The sequence below is a fragment of the Equus caballus genome, chromosome 9 (genome assembly GCF_041296265.1).
Source record: "Equus caballus isolate H_3958 breed thoroughbred chromosome 9, TB-T2T, whole genome shotgun sequence".
Classification (NCBI taxonomy): domain Eukaryota; kingdom Metazoa; phylum Chordata; class Mammalia; order Perissodactyla; family Equidae; genus Equus; species Equus caballus.
Window position 1 is genome coordinate 69,423,137 of NC_091692.1, and position 19,408 is coordinate 69,442,544.

The following is a 19,408-nucleotide window of genomic DNA, read 5'->3' on the forward strand; positions in this document are numbered from 1 at the left end:
ATCCTGGAGTGGCTTCAGTGTCCTGAACATCAGGCATTCGCTCCAGCTTCTCCTTTACTCTACTGGTTTATCACAGAAGATTGAAAGGCATTGGTCACTGAGAGAATGTGACCAGAGACTGGGTCTACCAGGATCCACTCTGAAGCTCATGAGGTCTAAGACCAGATCTCAGCCCCACGAATGCGTGAAACTCTTCGGAGAGCCGTATGAGATTCTAAAAAGAAATTTGCAGTAAAATGGTTTTGTATTTATTACATTACTATTGAGATTAGAATTAATAGAATGTCCTTTAAAATGCTTAAAACTTGAAAACTCATCAAGTTGCTTAATGCTTTGAGCAAGAGAAAATTTATTAAAATATTAAAAAAAAAAAGAATTATAGTTTTTGTGATACTGGCTCACTTGCTCACTTGCTTAGTGCACAGCAAAAGATAAACCTTGCCCAAAGAATGGTTTGGCCCTTGACTGGCTTCTGAGAGAGAACCTCGGAGCCCTTGGAATGTCCTGCCTGATAAAAGTGTCTTTGTTTACCAAAGGGTCTTGGGCCGTACCAGATGCTCTATGCTAGCAGTGTGATTTATAGTGGGGCCTTGGGCCACGTAGTATCACCTTGAGGGTCTGGAGACCAAGATCAGCCATGTGTATGTGACTAGCCCTCAATAAAACCCTGGACACCAAGGTTCAGGTGAGTTTCCCTGTTTGGTAGTACTCCATGTATGTTACCACACATCATTGCTGGGAGAAATAAGTGCTGTCTGCATGATTTTGCTAGGAAAGGACAACTGGGAGCTCCATACCTATTCTCTCAGGAACCCTGTTCTATGTGCTTCTTATCTTTGCTGATTTTAATCTGTATCCTTTCACTGTAATAAACTGTGGCTGTGAGTATAATGGCTTTCTGAGTTCTATGAATCCTCCTGGTGAATCACGGGCCCCAAGGGTGATCTTGGGGACCTCCTGAATCACACTTAGATTGGTATCCTTTGCTACAAGAAGTTTGCCCTAGGTCTGAAAATATTTGCCAACAATTTCCACCCCTTCCTCCCTCAGCCCTAGTCCACAATGAAGTGTCCTTCTTTGGTGGGCTTAGAAAAACTGCAACTGGATGTCTTGGATGATTGTTATGCCTGTTTCACTGCACACCCTTGAGGGGAGGTGGTAGCTGGTTTCTCATGCAAGTGCTTCTTTCCTCCATTCCTAGTGAATGTAACCCTCATGCAGTCTATCTTTCGTTGCTGCTTCTGTGGTCAGCCCTAGGCAGAATTTGGAAGGAGATTAAAAATGTTTCTATTCAGCTCCTCCCTTCTTTCTAATCTAACATCTTTTTGCCTCAGCTTCTGTTTTCCTAAACTATTGAGCTATCTTCTCAAATAACAATCAACTAAACCCTGCTGATATTAGCTAAAAATGCTTAGGATACTTCTTTTTGGAGCATTTTTTTCCTTTTTTTTTTTGAGGAAGGTTAGCCCTGAGCTAACTACTGCCAGTCCTCCTCTTTTTGCTGAGGAAGCCTGGCCCTGAGCTAACATCGTGCTCATCTTCCTCTACTTTATACGTGGAACACCTACCACAGCATGGCGTGCCAAGCAGTGCCATGTCCGCACCCGGGATCCGAACTGGTGAGTCCCGGGCCGCCGAGAAGCGGAATGGGCGAACTTAACCGCTGCGCCACCGGGTCAGCCCCTGGAGCATTTTCTTTATGATTAGGGATATAGAACATTCACTTTCTGAGGCTGTAAAGAAAGTATTTAGAACAAACAATTTTTCAATGCCTATTGACAGTGGCCCTTTTAGGTCATGGGGACATAGGGAAGCTGTACTTCCTGATATAAACTTTCTGATATAAATGTTTCTCCTTAAAGGAGAGAGTTGAATTGAATTTGGAATGACCTTTCTTCATTTGGTCGTTTCCAGTTGTTCTCTTTCAGGCTGTATTGATATGAAAGCTCTCTCTCCACTCAGGGGGAGATCTGGAGCATTTTATGTCCTTGAGTAGAAATTTTGGAATCTCTGGTTATCTTATCAGAACTCCCTTCCCTAAGCTTCTTGCGTCACCTGCTGTTAGAGTCTTTGCTTCTCCCCCGGTTTTTCCTCTTTCCCCAGTTCTTTGGAATCAACTTTATTTTGATTCTTCCTTTAGTTGTAGAGTCAACTTTTTTCACCTTGAAGTCTGTCTTGACTTCGTGTGCCTCTCTACAGCTCTCATTGCATTCGTCTTGTTACACGTCTTCCCCTCTGGGGTGAAAGGACTGTGGCTATCATGTTCATCCTGTGTCCCCAGCACCTGGCAGAGTTCCTGCTCAAAGCTCATTTGTTGAATTAATGAATAAATGAGAGCTAGGCTACTCCACTTCCATGCTCAGAATGGCTTCCAGGAACGTCACTTTAGGTCAGAGGCTTGGCACCTTCAGTTTCCTGCACTGAGCATTTTGATAATTTAGGGAATATGATAAAATGGCTGTTTCTTTTTTAGCTTGGTGAATAAGAACATCAATGAAAGTTTGGTTTTTTTTTTTCCAAACTGGGAGATGGTAAATCATCAACAAATCCTGCAGAATATTTATTTAATAATCAATGCTTAACGGGAAGATCAGAGGTAGAAAAATTGCTACGTACAACACAAAATAGAAACTGGGCCACTAGAGGTGGGGGGAGAGGGACACGGAGACTTCTTACAGGTTGTCACTCTCCAATTAAAGATCACATTCTATTTTGGTAGTGTCTCTGCTGAGAGCATTCCCACAGTTTTTAATAGTTCAGTCTCAACTGTCAGGAACATTTGTGTTAATTTTTCCTCTTCAGCATGCATAGGAATTGCTGTGACTGTTTGCAGATACCAAAGTTGGCTACCTAATAATGTGACTGGAAATGTCCATCAAATATAGCCATAAAAATTTCCTTCTGTTTCCTGAAAACCTGGGGATGTTTTAAGATTCATCTGCTGGGATAACACCTCGTATTAAAAATTAAATGTAAAACAGACCTATTTAGAGATTATATTTCTTTTTCTACATTAGCAGACCAGTGAAAATGAAGGGGGGGGTACCATATGATTCTCTCTTTAGGCCTCATTATCATTAGTTTCATGCAGAGAGGGATTTGTATGTCATTCTGATCACATTAACTCCCCACGGATGATAGCTATAGGAAGGATTAGACAAAGATTCCTGTTTTCAATAATCTTTTGAATTTTTCTCCATGGGAGGTGTATTTATTTGCTATTGCTGCCATAACAAATTACCACAGATTTAGCAGCAAACGGGTAGTCAAACAATACCCGCTTGTTCCCTTGCAGTTCTCCAGGTTGGAAGTCCAGGTGCAGTGCGGCTCAGCGGGTTCTCTGATCTGGGTTTCACAGGCCCAAATCAAGGTGTGGTGGGGCTGGCCCTGTGGCCGAGTGGTTAAGTCTGTGCGCTCTGCTGCAGGCGGCCCGGTGTTTCGTTGGTTCGAATCCTAGGCACGGACATGGCACTGCTCATCAAACCAGGTTGAGGCAGCGTCCCACATGCTACAACTAGAAGGACCCACAACGAAGGATATACAACTATGTACTGGGGGGCTTTGGGGAGAAAAAGGAAAAAATAAAATCTTTAAAAAAAAAAATCAAGGTGTGGTCAAGGTGTGCTCTTTTCTGCAGGCTCAGCAGATGGATGTGCTTCCAAGTTCATGAGATTGTTAGAAGTGTTTAGTTCCAGGGGTTGTAGGACTGAGTCCCCACTTCCTCGTTGGCTATTGGCTGGGGGTAATCAGCCACTAGAGACTGCCTGCATTCCCTGGTTTGTAGCCCCCTTTCTCCATCTTTAATGTCAGTAGTGGAGGATCAAGACTTTGTTATGCTTTGACTCTTTGTGACCTCCCCTTCTGCCTGTCTCTCCTCTTTCACTGACTCTCCCTTCTGATTTCAGCTGGAGAACTTTCTCTGCTTTAAAGGACTCAAGTGATGATATGGGGCCCACTTGAAGAATCCAGGATAATCTTTTTAGCCAGGGGTCCGTAATCTAACTACACCTGCAAAGTACCTTCACAGTGGCAACTGGGGTAATGTTTGACTGAAGAATGAGGTATCAGGAATCTTAGGGGGGAACATCTTTAGAATTCTACCTGACACAGAGGTGGCAAGTAGAGCCCAGTATGGATGGACTCACTGGTTTAAACACAGAAGAATTTTATTTTATTTACTCTTTATTTTATTTTTCAATAAATGTTCCCAACTCTGTCAAATATCTTTCCTGCTGAGTACTTGCTTTGTTAATATATCTGATCTGATTCTTTAACTTTTCAATCACTTTTGGTTATTTAGAAGTGAATTTCAATAAAATCTCAACTCATAATTGAGTCACAGTTCCCCATCGACTGCCCCTCCAGGGCAGTAAAAACTAGCAGCAGCTGTTACTTCCCTTCATCCTTTCATCCTGTTTCTCCCTACAGCTCATCCTCCCCAGGTAATGTTTAGGTTGTGAAGAACTTTGTTTTCTGGTCTTTTGCTTGGGTTATCTTCATCTTTTGGAGGTAAGTCATTCAAGGCTAATTTTGTAAATAATTGACTCATAGAGTCAATATTGCTTGGGAGTGAAAACAATGTATTACTTTAACAAGGAGAGTAGTTTCACGTGTGTCTCATCAATTGCCTTTGACGGAAATTCTGAAGACTATTTTGAGCAAAGGCAGCACCATTAGTACAAAGGTGTAAATTTGTAATACGAACTACTTTGAATAAAAACGCCTGTTTAATGCAGTTACATTAATGTCTTGTCATAAACTCTTCTTCTCTTCTCTCTGTTTCTGTTTCCCTCTTTCAGGGACAGCAGCCTGAACATGTGATCTGTGCAGTGGTGCAGCGACCTGCTCTCAGAGGTCCCCCACCCGACCCTTGGTTGAATGCTCTGCTGTCTCTGTCTTGAAATTACTAATAATTTTAGTTTTGAACTCACGTCTTGGGGGTGAAATCTGATGGGACAATGGAGCCTGGATACAGGCAGAGGGGCCCCTCCAGGCAGGTGCGCAGATGGCCAGCCTGAAGCCGGTGGGCAGCCTGAGAGGTTGGCTTGGTTGCAGGCACATTTCTAGGCATTTGGGAGTGGGTGGTGGGAGAGGGACAGGCATGAGGCTCTAAGGAGTAGGGAGTGGCTGGCCAGGGCCTGGACCCAGAGTGACAGCCACAATGGCACAGTAGCAGCAGAAGCAGCGGCGGGTAGGACAAGCAGTGATGGCAGCAGTGGTAACAGCAGCCACAACCCCAGAAAGGAGACCTATAGTGTTGTATACATTTACCTTTAAAATCAAATTTAGGCTTACATGAAACTGCTTTGTATAAAGACAAATATTTCTGGATAAAATATTCCACAAGAGACGGCAGCTGTACATGTAACAAAATTTCTATTTTCAATTATTTATAAGAAATTTAACCCAATGTGTCACAGCGTATACTCTCAGAAGCTCCAGTAAGAGCTGCCTCACAGAAAGATGTTTTTCAAAAGCAAAAATTATAAAAAAAAATTTGCAATCTTGCATTTTCCAAGTGACTGGCATCATTTTCAATTTTATTGATTGAAAATGAAGTGGCTAAAAGCATAAATGAAGATGACCTAATAAAATGAATTTGCAGAAAAGTGAGATAGAAAACTCACATATACAATCAGGGTATCATATGAATAAATTATTATTTGTTACATTGTATAAAATCATGCCACCAAATGCGTATTTTTTGCAGTTCATAAGTTTAGGTTGTTACACATGTATCACTATTACCCCATTACATTTTACAAGTAATAAAACATTTTTAAATAAAAATATTCATGTTTCAGTAGCTTTAATTAAGCTTTTCCCTGCCTTTGAAGATGGGGCCTCATATTTTTATTTTGCACTGAGCCCTGCAAGTTCTGTAGCTGGTCCTGCTTTCCTTTATCTAACTTTTATATTCCTCTTTCTACCTTTATCATTCTTATGCCTTTCCTGTCTGCAACACTTATTATCTCTTTACAGATTTGGAGTTTTAAGCCAGCTCTTTGGATGTTCATTATTAGACATAATTTGCCTGTCACTGTGGACAGCGAGTGGACAGTTGGATGGCTTCAATATCTGAACAGCTGGGCTTGTGATTGTGATATCAGATTTCTTTTTCTCAAATATATCTTAAAGATATATATTATGTTTCATAAAAAATCAGAAAGAATAAACACATCAGATTGCAAACTTAAAAAATTAAAATGAGGTATAAAAGAGACAGATTTAAAGGAATAAATTTGGGTCTAATCTCAGCTCTGAAAGAGCATTTAGGGGTCATCTGTCCCTATAAAAGTTTTTTCATATAGGCTTGGACATTTTTGGTCAACTTTTATTCTAGGAATTTAATCTTTTGTGTTACTGTTGTAAATTGTCCTTGCTCCCATCACACCCTTATGTTGGTTGCCTTTTTGATTTATGGAAGCTTAGGCAATGTCTTGAGCCCAGTGCCTTATGACCTATGGAGAAGGATGAATTACTAAAGAGCAATAATAGACAATCTCACGAAAAAACAGCTGTCAAAAAATAATCTTCTATCATGTATCCAGAATTGTCACTTTTTATGAGACTGGAATGAATTCCCCGAAGAAAGTTTACACTGTAACCCCATGTACTAACCACATTTGCTCTGAGGCATATTCCTCAGTTGATTCAAGTGATGGGTTCTTGACATGCTCTGTCACTTGCTGTCAAGCTAACGTGAACACGTGTTTTCTGGTCTTATTTTTTTGTGACGGTGGAGTCAGATAGAAGGAAAAGAAGTCACTGCATGACTAATTCACAGTTAGGGTAGAATGTTTATTTTATGCCGCTCAAAGCAGGTTCACCTCTTAAATAGCATTCTGTCCACACCCATGAAATTATTGGATGTTAAAAATAGATCTTAAATAATAACATGAGCCCAATAAAATCAAATAGTTCAGTTTAGATTTTGATTGTCTTTTATTTGATAGATTATTTTTCTGAGCTAACTGACTAAGAAGGTCAGCTATCTATGATTGCATCTGCTGCAAAGGGCTAGGTGAAGCCTTTGACGTTATCTAGTCAAACAAAGAGGAGCAACCAGCAAAATAGGGGGCATTTGTGCTCGTTTTTGACTTTCATGTGAGTATGCATGGAAAGTGATTGGGTGCGTTTATGGAGCCCAAGGTCTAAAATAGTCATGGACATGGGTACACACAGAACAAACAGCCACCAAGGCCTGAGTCACACAGTAGAAAACACAGTGCTTTGGCCAAATATAAGGCTCTACAATGGACTGAATGTTTATCTCCCCCAAAATTCATACGTTGAAACCTGTTCCCCCAATGTCATGGTATTAAGAGGTGGAGCCTGTGGAAGGTGATTAGGTCATGGAGGGTGGACCCCTCAGGAAAGAGATCAGTGCCCTTATAAAAGAGACCCCAAAAAGATCCCTTACCTCTTCCACCAAGTGAGGTCACAGTGAAAAGATGGCTGTGTCCTCACCCGACACCAAATAGGCCATGCCATGATCTTGGACTTCCCACCCAGCAGAACTGTGAGAAATAAATGTTTGTTGTTTATAAACCACCGAGTCTGTGGTGTTTTGTTATAGCAGCCCAAATGGACTAAGACAATAGACTTATAAAGTAAAGTGTTCATCTATTTGTTTCTTTCTTTTTTTTCTTTCCATGAGAGTTTATGGAGAGAGTTCAGTAAAGTAAAGAAGATATTACAAAGAATATGATAATAGCAATACAAAGATCCCTTATTGAGAACTTGCTATGTTTTAGGGAAGTTTTATTATGCATCATCTCTCAAGTCTTTATCAATTAGAATAAATTTGGGGGTTATGTAAAAATTATAATGAAAATTAAATCAGAATAATGGATATTAAAGTTTGTGCAAAAATTAGACCCAAAATATGGCTACTTCTACATACATTGTGCTAAGCATCCTACAGGCATCCAAACATCCAAAACATGGACTGGTTAAATCAGTTATCATGATAGCTTAGATGAGGGAGGGAGAGCCAAGATGCTTAGTCTAATTCAAGTAAACTATAGCAGAGAAGCAAGATGCAGTGCCAGAATTAAAACCGCTAGTTTTTACTCGTTTTATTTTAACCAATAGATATATTTTCTTCTAACTCTTAATGTATAGTTTGATGCTTTTGTCAAATTCCTTCTCTCTATACATATTAACAAAACTGTTAGAGCTTAAAATACGATCCTGGTTACTATTTGACTGACAAACATTATCAGGATCATTATCTTAAAGGGAAATGTGCATCTGCACATTTTAATTGAAGTATAAAATAATTTTATAATAATAAGTTTTCCACAATGTTGCACAGCCGCCTTTGTATCTGAAGAAATTATAAATGAGATTTCATCTTTGTGCCTTTCAGTAAACATGAAAGCCATTATTACTTCCAGATGCAAGTGTTATTAGATAAGTAATTTGAGGATAAAAATACTAGCAGTATTCTTATTCCAAATTTAAAATTAACTTGGCATCAGTATATTGGCTATAATATTTTCTATGAAGGCTTTATCCTTACTTGTTTGTAGAGAGATTCTAATCAAGTGTGTCTCTGAAAGATTGTGGCCAATGATTGACAGCCACATGCATAATAATGGAACTGAAATTTTCAATATTGTTTTGCAATATATTATTCTGTACAAAATGAAGATAAGGTTTCTTATTTAAATTCTCTGTAAATATGAGACTTTTTGCCAGTTTCTTGGAGATATGTTTCCTTCCTGAAAGGCTGCCCTGAGAGCATGTCATCTGATTGATTCAATAATGTTTGGTTGGGGTCAGTTTGAGATACTGCAGCCTGACGTAAAATTTCAAATTAATTAAGCAGGTAAATATTCCCCAAGTATCAATCAAGTTACGTTAGGCAAAAGTTTGACATTCACAATCAGAATAGAAATAATGTCATCCCACTCCTCTATGGAAGGGATGGGTATATGCTTCTACTTTTTCTTTTTTTTTTTTAGGACAGACAACTTTTTTTCTTTATTACTTTGCAGCACTCTTTTTGGTGAGGAAGATTGGCCCTGAGCTGGCATCTGTTGCCAATCTTCCTCTTTTTTGTTTTCTCCCCGAAGCCCCAGTACATAGTTGTATATCCTAGTTGCACGTCCTTCTAGTTCGTCTATACGGGACACCCCCTCAGCATGGCTTGATGAGCGGTGTGTAGGTCCACGCCCAGGATCTGAGCCAGTGAAACCTGGGCCGCTGAAGCAGAGCATGTGAGCTTAACCACTATGCCACTGGGCCAGCCCCTCTGCTTTTTCTTTTATCTGCAGGGTAAGTTGGTGTTTTGTTCTTAATGTGACATGTCATGGGAATTAATGATATTTACATAAAATTTCAGCAGCTAGTTGAACTGCAGACAAAATAAAAATCAACTTACTGGTTGTTTTAACTACAGAGGCAATTAACTAGGCAGATATTTTTCTCCACTGGAGAAGCATTAAAACAAAATCCTTTCAATAGAGCAAATGGTCTACACCCTGGAAATATAGCATCTTAAGATGCTCATTAACTCTTGCAGAATTGAGGTTTTCCTTGGCATTATATGATTGAGTGTCTATTATGGACTGTAATTAAAAATAGAAAGATAATCACCCTTGTAGTTTGAATACACTTTACCACTGCACTTCCTAAACATCATAGCTGTAGCGTGTGGCAGAGGAAGAGGGGAAGAAATAAGGGATAATGAGAACATTAAGAGGGAATTAAGGGTGAAATGTGAGTGTGAGAAATGCTCAGATCTCCATATGCAGTTAAGAAATGGTTAGGTGGAAGGATGAGAAAGGGAGAGGAGAGGATGGACTTACAAGCAGAGTCAATTATGTAAATAGGCTGTTAGAAAATAGCTTCATTCAAAGGCAAACCACTAATGTGGTAAACAACCACCAACAGTAACAATTAAACAGCCATGTTAATTTAATCAGAATTTTATAGATTTGATCTCTTGAATATTTCTCAAACCTTTGCCTTCCTGTTTAGCCTCTCTGCCATTGGCCTGGCCTTTCATGAGCCCTCCAATTTTTCTTCTTGAAGCCAGCTTCTTGTCTTGGTGAGTCAAATTTAACACTTACAACAGAGTTGGCAGTTTAAAACAAACTTGATTCATTTTATCTATGTCTTTAAAGCCTTCCGTGGCTCCCCGTGGCCCTATGACAGAGAGTGAGCCATTTACAATGCTGAACTCTGAATTCCTTCCTGTCTAATTTGTCATTAAACCCTGAGTTACGTCTCCTCTGGTACAGGTGCACCACCCATGGGGGTTGACATTCCTTTAACATGATGGGCTCTTTATTGTCTTTGACTTTTTTATTTACTGGTCGCTTTATTTAAAATGCTCTTCTCTCCTTTCACCACCTTTGGAAATGCTACCAGTCCTTTAAGAGGTTGCTCTTAATCCCCCACATTCTCTAGGCAGAGCTGGTTATTCCCTCCTCAGTGTTTCCATAGCATTCTGTTAGTCCCTGTTATTTTACTAATTATATTATATTGCAATTATTTGTTTATGTGTCTCCTTGCCCTTCAAGATGATTGCTTAAATGCAAGACTGAGCTTAGTCATCATCTTAGCCTTCCCTCACTTCTACAGTGTCTATACCTGGTCTGCCAGATGATAAGATCACAGTGGTTAGAAGTGTATAAAGAGATTTGAATATATCCAGGTTTATAGAGGCCCCTCTGAGGTTAGGCTCAGATTATCAAGACAAAACCTGTAGGAATAAAGGATATAGAAAGTTTTAAATTAGTTGATAATCATCACTAGAGGAATATAGATTAGACGAAACCATACAAATCAATTTATGATAAATTTTTTTGGTGTTTCTAAAAAGTTACTTACATTGCCAACTTTTTTCTTCACTCTTTTTGGGGGGGAATATTCTGACTGCTAAAAAAAATGCTGCATTCAAAATGAATAAAATAGCAGTTTTTTATGTTCGTATCTCAAAATAACTCTACAGATGGTCTTCAAACTTTCCAAGAAAATAAACTTTGGAAAGAAATCAAACATGAGGTTTTACAACCTAAAAATACACCCCTCAACTCCAACAAAGTTATGGATCTGAGGTAACTAGAGATGATTTGACTTTGACTCTTTAGCCCTTTTGTTGGTACCAATATTGTCATTTACTGGAGAGAGACATCATTGAATTCACGATTTTTTAAAAAATATACCTGAGTTAGCACAATTATCCACATATGTTCAAGATTTAAACTTTTATTTCGTTATCAGCATGAAATCAGCATTATCATGATCATCATGATCACTGTTAGCAGTTCTCTCAGTTATGGAGGATGTACTATTTGCCAAGTACTTAACTAGTCAGTCTACATGCTTTTCCTCATTTAATCTTTAGACATCCATAAAGGTAGAAGGGCAGATGCTGAAGCGTGCTCACTTAATAGCTATTCTAATCCCTTTCTTCCTTACCTTTGTATGTTATAGTGATTAAAGAGTGAAGTATTAGAATTCCCAAGCTCTCCTGTCACTAGATGTGCCCATGTGATACAGTCCTGACCAAAGAGACGTGGGTGGAAATCTCCGGGAGAGATTCTCTTCCCAAAGCCTTTCACAGAGATGGTTTTTGCCCTCCGCCCTTCTCCATGTTTGCCTAAAACCTGACCAGATGCCTAGAAGAGCAGCGGACACCTGACAACATGATGCTTAGGATAGAGAAGCAAGAAGAACCACCTGGGACATTAAATAGTCTATTAGGAAATAGTGTCATCGAAAAACAAACCACTTCCGTGGTAAACAAGAATAACAAATAAACAGCCAGTTAATTTAATCAGAATTCTATAGACTTGATCTCTTGATTATTTTTTGCCCTCCTCTCGCTCCCCTTTGCTGCTGGCCTGGTCTTTTACATGCCTTCCCATTTCTCTTCCGGAAATCATCTTCTTCCCTGTGCTGATGACTTCATGAAACTACAACTTCCCTCTTGGATTCTCAACCTCTATATTTTTAGTTGTGTGAGAAAAAGAAAGCCCTTATTTAGTTAGGCTCCTGTGGTTGGGGTTTCCTTATACAACTCAACACAAGCATAACTACTTTAGAGTGAGTCTACTCTTCCTATTTTATAGATGATGAAACAGACGCTGAGGGAGGTCTGGTAACCTGTCCAAAGTTGTAAGTACTTTTTGCAAGATTCAAATTCAACCTATTAGAATCTGAAGCTGATCTTCTTTACACTATAGAATGTTTTAAAATATTAGGCTGAACCATTTAGCGTTGTTGTCAGTGGCAATTTCATATGATTTATTATAATTGGTTGAATACTATAACAACAACTTGCATACACAAACACAAACACACGCATACACGCACACTCACTAGAATTTAAAAATTGAATCTCTATGTTTCCTGGTCAATTCATAAAATTTGAGTTTGATTAATTCACTTGGTGAATAAGTAAATACCATGACTAAATTAATGAAATTATTATTTCCAAAGCCATTATTTTTTACCATACAAATATAGATCTAATTTTAGAATATCTGGCACTGTGCCTAACACTCAGAAGGGGCTCCAAAAATATTAATTGAATAAAGAATATTTTGAAATTTAGTAACCTCCTGTGCAGGTGGCTTTTTAAAAACATACATTTTGAAGGAGGAAAATTATTACTTATAATATAGTTACTAGTCTGATGCTCAGTTATGTTATCCTTTAGAAACAAATTACTAGTTTTACTTCCCCACTTGGTGTGACACATTCTTACTCTTATTTTAAAAAATGGCTCACGTCATCTACATTGTAAAGCCTTCCTAACATCTACCTTAGTATTACTCTGTACCTTGTACATACGTCTGCTATTGCATTAATTACAATCTCATGTTAATTTTCCCTACTAATTTGTGAGCTTATTAAAGGCAAGAACCTTGTCTTCTTCATCTTTCTATTCCAACGACTTGGATGACATTTGATAGATCTTGGATGAGTGAAATTTATTACTGTGATTCAAATTTATTTAGTGTCAATTGTACATTTTATAGAGACAAATTTGTCTGAAAACATATGCTTCAAACTTTTCAAATGAGATTTAATGACAATTTTTTGAGTATATGGGAAAAATGCTCATTTGGAAAAAAAGAGAGTTAAAGTTTAATTTTGAAGGAATATTTGAATATTTGAGATACATCAAATAATTCAGAAGAGGAAGCAATGGAGAAGTGGGTGGTAGCCGATGTTTTTGGCTATAAAGGACACCCAAGCAAAGCACATCTGTGATTTCAATGACACTTCATCACTTGTTAAGTGAAAGCAATGAGATCTGTACAAAAGGGAACTGAAGGCTGGCACACGAGCAAGAATGGAGGGAAGAGCTTGATGGGTGTGAATGTGGTCAAGATTTTATCTGCTTTAGAGAGTTCTACTTTGTTGCAATGTTTTAGGTATGAGGTTATCATTGTTGGAATCAGGACATGGGTCTAAGATTATTGTAACTCTCTGTGTGACAGAAATATTAGATTTGTGGTGTTGGGCGAAGTGGTCAGTTATGGGCCCTGAGCGTCCCTAAAAGTTCTTGCTGAGCATTACAGACGTTAGGGCTTATCCATCTCCCGATACTGAACCATCTTTGTATCTAGTCACATAGATAGTGAAGCACCTCAAGGTAACCACATCATGGCTTCTGTGTAAGTAGTTACTCCTCCAGGAGAGGAGGATTGGCTTATTTGCTGATTGCTACAAAGTTTGCTACTCACAAAATGTCGACTCCCTGGGCTCTCTCCAGCGATGCAACCCACTGTGTGTGGAGGCGTCATCTAGCCCTTCGCATTACCTTTTAGAAACTGGGGCAAATACGGGGAAGCTCATGCTTCTTGCTGTGCTGTGAGTAATAAAGCCCTTTGTCTTTGACCCAGGCATCCATGTCTTCTGTCAGCATGACACTTTTCCCCACACAATACTGAGGCAAGCTAAATTGTTAGCTTGAAAGTGGAGTAAAATCTCAGACTCCTTCTGGTGCTTGAAAGTTGATATCTCCTTCATAAAAGCTGTGCTTAGTGGATAAATAAAATTGTACATCAAGATTAAGTGGTATCCAAGGGATCATCTGTACCTAGGGACATAATTACAGGTCTACAAAAATGAAAGCTAATATGGAAAATGTTGTGGGATCCTGAAGTAAAGTGACTCTCATATTCTGATCAATCTGTAAACTTAATTTTTGCCATGCTGAAATAACATATTCTTGGGGCTGCCCCGTGGCCGAGTGGTTAAGCTCTCTCGCTCCACTTCAGCGGCCCAGAGTTCGGATCCCAGGCGCAGACATGGCACTGCTCATTAGGCCATGTTGAGGTGGCGTCCCACTTGCCACAACTAGAGGGACCCACAACTAAAATATACATCTATGTACTGGGGGGATTTGGGGAGAAAAAAAGCAGGAAAAAAAAGAAATAACATATTCTTACACCTGTGTTATAAAGCTAGATAGGTTATCTAAATCACTAGATTTCAGAGTACTACTTGCTGGATATAATAGGTAAAAGGCATAGCTCACACTAAAGAAAGACTGAATGCTTACTGGAGCATTCAGGAAATTTTACTCATATTTATATATGTATGGGTGGTATAAAGTTATTATCAATGGAATCAGGATACAGGTCTAAGATTATGTAACTCTCTGTGATAGAAATATTAGACTTGTGGTGTTGGGCAAGGCAGTCAGCTATGGGCCCTTTTATATACATACACATATAAAAGTGAGTAAATAACTCTATGCAAAAAGTAATAGTGTGCTTAAGAACGATTAAGTGAGTAACACAATAAAAGTAAGATGCTTTTATAGACACTGGGAGACATGGTTATACATATAAAACAGACAGTAAATCGTTCTGTTCAAGCACAAACACTGTTCAAGGGCAGTCAAGTGAATAATGAAATAACAGTAAGATGTTTTTATAGCATTGTGAGACATGGTTAGCTGTAACAGCCATTGCATGGTAATCATTGCTGACGTGTGAGTTTTTCAGTCCCTTCAAAGTTTGCATCAAATATTCTAGGATAAAAAAGTATGCACGAACAAACACAAAATGTTGGGAACTGCTAACAAAAAACCAGAATTGGAAATGAGGGGGAAAGAGAAACTCAAAAGAGTTAATGCTTGCTAGCATATATGAAAAACATGCCATAAAAAAGAGTTCATTAATTCAGAAATTTTCACAATTGTGAGAGGAGAGATTCCAAAGTGGGCAGATCTATTTATAAACGTTTAACAATCTAGAAGCAATAACTATCCATGGAAGTAGAATTTTAATTAAATGCCTAGAGGCGATCTAAAATGAGGTGAGTGAACTTAAAACTTAAAAGGAAGTAATCTGTTATAATTACAAATAGAGTTACAGAAAATTAGGCTGAATTTCTATAGTGATATAATTACATGAGTGGCATATCTTCAGTCTTTGGTTCATCTGTTCAATAATTGAGCTGCTCCAATATACCATCCACTGTTCCTGTTTTTAAGGAGTTCATATTCTAGTGGGGAAGAAAGTATGGAAACAATTGCTTACAATAAGCCAGATTTCGTTAACTGCTCTAGTAAAGGTACAAAGATGTTTTGAGACTGACTTCTGATGAAAGCAATCACAGAGGGCTTCATGGAAGAAGTAGTAGTACTCCTTGTTAAGACTGAAAAGTAAACACAATTTTTATAGACAAAGGAATTAAAAAGGGCGTAAACCAAGGCACAAAACTATGAAAGTGCTGGGCGTGTTCAGGGAAAGCTGAGTGGTCTGGAATGTCAGCGGAGTAGCAGATTTTTTTTGTTAGCCAATCTTCAAACTTTTTTCTATTCCTCTTTAAAAGATGAGTTTGGCCCATTTATATTTATTGATGTGGTAAATGTTTGGCCTCTGTTCTGCCAAGCAGTTTTATGTTATATGACTCTAGTCTTTTATTGGGTGGTTTATTTACTCATTCTCTCCTTTGGAGTATATCTTTTTATACTTTAGGAAGGTTTGTATATTTTGTCTTTTCTTTTTCTTTTTTTTTAAAGATTGGCTCTGAGCTAACATCTGTTGCCAATCTTCCTCTTTTTTTCTTCACCCTACAGCCCCCTAGTACATAATTGTATATTCTAGCTGTAGGTCCTTCTAGTTCTTCCATGTGGGACCACCTCAGCATGGCCTGACAAGCAGTGCTAGGTCCGTGCCCAGAATCCAAACCAGTGAAACGCTGGGTGGCTGAAGTAGTGTGCGCGAACTTAACCACTTGGCCACGGGGCTGGCCCCTGTATTTTTTTTCCAATAATTATCTTTGTACTAATATCTTTATGTAATGCCCTTAACCTCTCTCTTTCCCTTCCTCTAACCCTCTTCCTGCTCCTCCTGCCCCTGGTTTCTCGTCTTACTGCTGTCCGGTGGTCACCTAGCACGAGCAACACTGAAATTATCTAGTAAATTCTCTTTCTTCCCTCTGCTCCCTTGCCCCTGCATATCTTATTTGAGGTGATATCGTTTTACTCTCAGCTAATAACCAAGTTAATACCTAACTCTGTTAGTATTTAAGCAATCAGTGGGTTCATTTCACTTTTTAATGTACTCCCCATTCCTGCCTCATGCTCTATTTTTTGGTAGTTGTAATGCATCTGTATTTTCAGAGCATATAGACATTATATATTATAAGTGCCTCTTTGTCATCAGTATTTAGTAAAACTTCTAAAAGTAAATATGTTTTTAATGTTCTTCACCAGTCTTTTTGAGGGTCTGAAATTACTCCTACAGATTCCTTAGGAACAGCTCATAGGAAGAATATTTCCCATTATTTTACATTCCGAATGAAGGGGAGCAAAATTTGCCAACCCAAAATATGTCTCTTTAACATGAGGATTACTTTAGACTGATTATTTTTAAGAAACAAAAGACTTGGAAAGCTATTCATGTGACTACTCCCTTAACTGCCTATAAGAATTTGGATAAATGGCCTGTAACAGAACGAGCTATCACCAGAGACCTCTACAAAGAGCATGGGCTAGGTGTGGTGGGGGAGACCCAGAAGGGCCTAGCCATCAGAGTCCTCTCCACCTCCCATTGTCTCTGCATGGATGGCAAACATTTGTTTATCAAACATTTGCTTTTCCATCTTCCTGTGAATTGCCTTCCTGCCCTTTGAAGTCCCAAACCACTACCCAAATAGCCTCTTTTGTCTTTAGCTGAAGATAGTATTTAAGGTGGTGTCTTCAGTCATTTTGGCGAGTTACTCAGTTTTCCTGGGTCTCTCCCATGTATACATGTTATTAAACTTTGTTTAATTTTCTCTTGTTTATCTGTCTCCTATCAATTTAATTCTTAGATCATGCAGGAGAACCTAGAAGGTAGACGAAAATTTCTTCCTCCCCTATACTAACACTTTGTCTGCAGCCTTTGTAATTTGGGGTCAGTTTGACTAGATTTGAAATCTTGTCTCACATTTTCCTTTCTTGAATATCTTTAAATATGTTTTTATATTCTTCTCTAGCCTAAAGAAATGCTATTGAAAAGTTTAGTGATAAACTGACTTCCTTTTCTCCAAAATCCAACATTTTTTCTAGAACATGGGTTCTCAAATATTTTGGTCTCAGGAACTTCCTGCAGTTTTAAAAATTATTGAAGATCTCAAAGACCTTTTATTTATGTAGATTATATCTAATGATAGTTACCTTATCAAAAATTAAAACTGGAAAAAATTTTTTATTAATTCATTCATATTTATAAATTTTAGAAGTTATTTATTAGTTCATTTAAAATAACAATATTATATCCATTATATGTTAACAGAAATAATATATATTAAATGAAAAATAACTGTATCTTCCTAAACAAAAAATAGTGAGAATAATGATATTATTTTACATTTTTGCAGATCTCTTTAATGTCTGACTTGAAGATGACAGTTGGATTCTCATATCTGATATATTTAATATTTTGAAATATATTGTTTAGGTTATAGTATTTGAAGAAAATCTGGCCTCGCAAAAATATATAAATAAAAATGGAGGAGTACTTTAATAGTATTTAGATAATTAAATAATAGATAATTGCAGATATTCTTCTTTGATGCTACACCAAGATTTGACAAGTAGCAGCTTTGTAAAGATTAGTTGCAAGTTGGAATCTGAAGCCATATGATGAACTTTTTTACTTGGCTACATTAAAATCCAGTTGTCCGTCTTACATTTGAATAGATCTTTTCTCTAGCATCATGTTTTGGTCATTTGGAAACTGGATTCACTGAGTTATGCAGACCTTCCATGTGTTGACATATTTCACTATACAATTTGAAAACATCACATTGATTAATATGGCTACTGATCTTATCAGAAAAATCTTTGAGTATTGGGAAGATGTAATTCACAACTGTAGATACAAACTTTTTCCAAAATTCTAATTTTTTCTTGAAGTTTCAAATTTTTTCACTAGTAAAGAATGTCAGTAATTTTCTTCATTTACTTTTTAGAAAAATTTCTGTCAAATACTCAACTCTTAATAACCATAACTTTGTCTATAAGTTGTTATTTGCAATAAAAATGATGTTCTATGTAAAAAGTGGCTAGTTCAGATCACAATTCAAACAATCACACAAGTGTTTTTCCTAAAGACATAGCATATTACTTTGATATGCTACAGAAGTTTTATATAGACTTCCCATTTCCTTGCGTCATAATGCAAGGATCAGGATTTTAAAAAGTCATTTTTTACTTCATTATCAAGGAACTTCTTGTATGAATCTAACTTTTTTCCTGCATCAGTGTTGATAAAAAATATACGTTAGTGCCATAGTTTTTATACATGCTAGAGGCCACCACTTCTGCTACTCACTGCTTTTGCAAAGTATAGCAGAGCAGAATTTGCCAAGCTGAAATGTGTCTCTTTGGCTTGAGGATTGTTTTGGCTGATTATTATTACTAACAAAAGACTCAGGAAGAAACTTACATTTTCTCCCGCTGCCTAAAAGAATTTAAGATTGAAGGCCTGTTCTAAGAAAGAGCTGTCAACATGGATAACTATAATGTAATATGAACTAGTTGTGGTAGACAGGGAGGAATATAGCAGGACCCATGTGATCAAAGTCCTCTCTGTGTCGTTTGCCTGTAGATGGCCCAACAAGCATTTATTTACCAAACGTTAACTCTTTTCATCTTCCTGTAAATTGCCTCCTTTCCCGTTGAAGGCCTGGACCCCTGCCCACTTCTCCCTAGTCCAGAATGATATATATAGATTATTTTGCCTGTCTTTTGAATTCTTCACGCTTATGTGAATTCTCCATGCTCATGTATTAAACTTGGTTTGATTTTCTCCTGTTATCCTGCCTTATCTCATTTTAATTATTCAACCAACCATAAGAACCAAGAGAGGAAGGGGGGAATTTCCCCCTCCCCGACAAAGGCAGTACAATTACTTCCTGTTTGTTAATGCAAATGTTA